This window comes from Nannospalax galili, unplaced genomic scaffold, assembly GCF_000622305.1.
Source record: "Nannospalax galili isolate Female #2095 unplaced genomic scaffold, S.galili_v1.0 scaffold489, whole genome shotgun sequence".
Taxonomy (NCBI): domain Eukaryota; kingdom Metazoa; phylum Chordata; class Mammalia; order Rodentia; family Spalacidae; genus Nannospalax; species Nannospalax galili.
Window position 1 is genome coordinate 1,504,862 of NW_008360302.1, and position 4,006 is coordinate 1,508,867.

The window sequence follows — 4,006 nt, forward strand, 5'->3', positions numbered from 1 at the left end:
GGACATGACACAGACCAGACAGGTCAGGTTACGGGGCTGCAGCACTTGCCCCTATCTCGGGATGCCTGTGTCTCCAGTTGAGTTAATTGGTTACAAGCAGTAAATTCAAACAAGTAAATTCAAGCAGTAAATTCAGACAAGCAGTAAATTCAAACAAGCAGTAAATTCCTCTTTCCCTAACAAAGACAAATACATTTTTGTATTATACCACAGTGTTAAAATAAAACATTCAAGGTCAGTTCCTGGTAGGCATAAAGGCGGTTGCATGTCAGGAAAAGTCTCAGACAGGAGCCTATGGCTATATTTTGGAAGTGGTAGGAGAAATGGCAGAGACCAAAGACAAGCAACACGCCAGCACATTCCACTGAGGGATGGCAGAACTCACAAGATTATTCGGGGACTGCTGATTTGTCCTTCATTCTTCTGTGTCCCCATCCTTCACCCAAAAGCCAGAAGAATTTTTTCAACATACATCAGATCTGATCACCTTTCTGCTTTCAGCCCTCTGAGGGCTTCCCACCCCATGTGAATGAAGCCCATGCTGGCCCAGAAGGCTCTGCTACCAGTCCTATTTTTCTGTCTTAAAAATAACATTTCCCCTCCATTGGCTCCATTCACACATAGAAGCCTCAGGGCTGTCCCTCAGGCACACCTCATTCCTCCCCTTCTCTGGGTCTTCATATTTGCAGCACCCAAGGTTGGCAACAGAGGTCCTTGTAAACAGTACCCAAGTACAATAGAAGGGTTCACAATGTGAGCCTTGCCTTGTCTGAGGGCTTGCTCTTCTTCTTCTTAGCTATGAGAAATTATTTTACTTCCCTGTGCCTTGTTTTCCTTGTGAAGGATGGGGACAGTAAACAAAAGTAGTGCCAAAATCAAGAAGTTATTGAAAGAATCACTTGAGTTCATTTATGTAAACATAGTATGTAGTTTTGACACATGACATGGATGTTAGAGTTTTTTCTTTTCCTAAGAAAAAGGATGAAAGTATTGAAAGAACAAGAGCAACAGAGTAGTGAAGGCAAGTTTCCTTTTTTTTTTTTTTCCTTTCTGAGGCAGGGTCTCCCTGTAGCCCCAGCTGGCCTGGAACTCACTATGTAGACCAGGCTGGCTTCAAACTCAAAAAGATCTGCCTGCCTCTGCCTCCCAAGTGCTAGGATTAAAGGCGTGAGCCACCGAAAGTTTCCATTTTAACAAATCTGTGATTGGAATCAAGGAGCCGGAGGGTAGGCTTGACTAGCAAGGAGACTTTATCCTTTATTCAGCAAACTTTGATTGCAGACTGACAAGGTGCTAGATAGCAGAGGTGTTACTGCTACCACCACAGGGCTTTGGATTTAGTTTCAAATCCTCAGCCTCATCTTTGTCTCCACACCACACAAGCACCATCCATTCAAAATCTTCCCCTCCAAATAGATGGCCCTATTTCAGGTATGAGTCTTCCATAATTATTAGATGGTGAGTTGAAAAGAATCTGAAATTACAGTTCGTCACATATTCCCCATGGACTGCATAGAGTTGCTATGTGTATAAAACAAAAGAAAGGTATGAAATTAGAAATCAAAATCTTTCTTCCTTACTCTACCCCAACCCACATTCCCTCTCCCCAAATGTAGTCTTTGTTAACAGAGTGTATGTGACCTCTCTTAAAACTAGTTGTGTACATATCTGCACAGTACATGTTCATGCTTTTAATTTTTACATAAATGAGATCAGAGATGTTTTAAGACACTCAAAATTCTTTTACATTTCTTCAGGGTCCTAAGACTTTCCTGAATTGACCACTCAGACACTGAATCTCAGTAAAACACAAGTGCTTTATTGGAACCAACAGGCTGGGGACACAGACAGACTCAGGAGCTGTACTGCAACCTCAAGCTGTGAAAGTACAGGGCTTTTAAGCATTAAAAACGCAAAAACCACAAAACAGGATTTTATAGTAACACAAAACAGAAGTACCAGGAAAGAGTTTGAAACAATCTGAAACAATCCTGTTGTTTTTGTAGTCATTGGCTACCTGCATTGAGGCAGAATGCACTTCCTTGGCTACCTGCATTGAGGCAGAACACTCTTCCTCTTCTGCCTTGGACCAGATTATTCCAGGAAATGTCTTTGTTTTGTCTGACAAGCAGGGGACCTGGAGGGAGGTGGGGTACCTGTCCAAGGGATTTCCACAGTCAGGCATGGGAGGGTCCAAGGGGCACTCAGTCTAGGGGATTTTTCAAAGACAGGCCAGGGGTCTGGGGAAGGATACCTCCTTCATTCCCCCCTTTTGTTTTGGAAAGCCCTTTGAATCAAACCATTGATTCATCTGTATTTCCTAAGGGATTATAGTAAATTCCCATAACCATAAGTTGGACAGCAGAGATGTGTTGCTTGAGGAACTTAACTAGAGTATTAAGGATACATGGTCCAAAAGTCAATAGAGCCAGAAGAATTAAGAGGAAACCTACCAAAGCAGTGATAAGGATGGTAAGCCATGGTGACCAAGAGAAGAGAGACTTAAACCAATTCTGGGAACTCCTTCTAAGCTCTACTCGTTCTAAGAGTCTCTCTTTAAATTGAGCCAGGGTGTCCCTGATCACACCTGAATGGTTAGAATAAAAACAACATGTTTCTCCCAGAGCCATACAAAGTCCACCTTCTTTGAGAGTGTCAGTTAAACACCCAAGAAGGTTAGTTCCATCAGTCTAGTATTTTTAATTTCTTTGTGTCATGTAGATAAATCTTGGGCAAAGACCACTTGTTCTCAGATAAACCTTCTCTTCTATTTTGTAGGACTACTTCAGCTAAGGCATCCACTTGTTGCTCTAAATAGGAAGCAGTAGCATGTAATCTTCTAATATCTTTATCAATCAGTTCACTCAAGATTTTTTGTTAATTATTTAATAACCATATAATTACAAGAAGCATTGAATTACAACATAATTGACATATTCAATAATAATTTCCAGAGCTAAGATGCATCTCTTTCAGTTGAATTGATACAGTTATATAATATTGTACTCAGTATAAACCCTATAAGACATAAAATTACGTAATAATACCCTTCTCCTATGGTCCTTGAGTTCCTTCTTTCTTTATCCCCTAGGTTCCTTGTATACCCTTCCCTCCCCCCTCCATTATACTAACCCAATTTTTATCCATATCTCCCTTATTAAGGCCTGTTTCTTACTGTTCTCTTTCAGATTCTTTCTTTACGTTTACCTCCCTGGTTCCTTACCCTTGTGTTCTTCTCTTTCACAGGTTATTTTTTCCTTTACCTCCCTGGTTCCTTTCCATTATCCTGGTTCCTGTAGCGATGTCTGGTTGCATACTTATTTAATCAGAGTCTTGTTCTAGGAGCCACAAATGAGGGAGAACATATGTCGATTTGTTTACTGAGTCTGTGTTACTTCACTTAGTATAACAGTTTCTTGTTCCATCCATTTATTATTTTATTTTTTTTAATTTATTTGTAAACCCACTTCCCAGGTAGCGACCTCCCATAGCCTCCCTCCCCGACTAGAGCCCTTATACTCTGATATCCCTGCTACTGTCTGCTGTGTTGTTGGGACCCCCAGCCATTCCCCACTACTTGCCCTTCTGGTGAATCTAGTCAGCCTGTCTAGAGGTCTTTGTTGTAGGAGGGTGCCTATCTAGAGATCTTTGTTTTAGGAGGTTAACCTGTTCCTCATCTAGTGATAATCAGTTGTCTATATTCCTTTGGATAAGATTGGGGTCTGCTGTTCATTTTTCCAGTTCTATGCTGGGTTACTATGTGGGAATCCTTTGGCCACCATGGCCAATAACTCAAAAGAAGGTATCGCTTGTCTTGCATTGTTGCTTCTTATGTAGACTTTAGCTATACATATGGACTCTTATGAAGTTATGTTGGCCATTTAATCTTTGGTAATACTTTCCTTTTGGGGTTTTAAGGCCATACAGTTGGTCCAGATAAACCAATTTATTTTTACCCTTAAGGTCGTTTGAGGATCTGTTCCTCAGGGGTCACATGGGCTTGGGA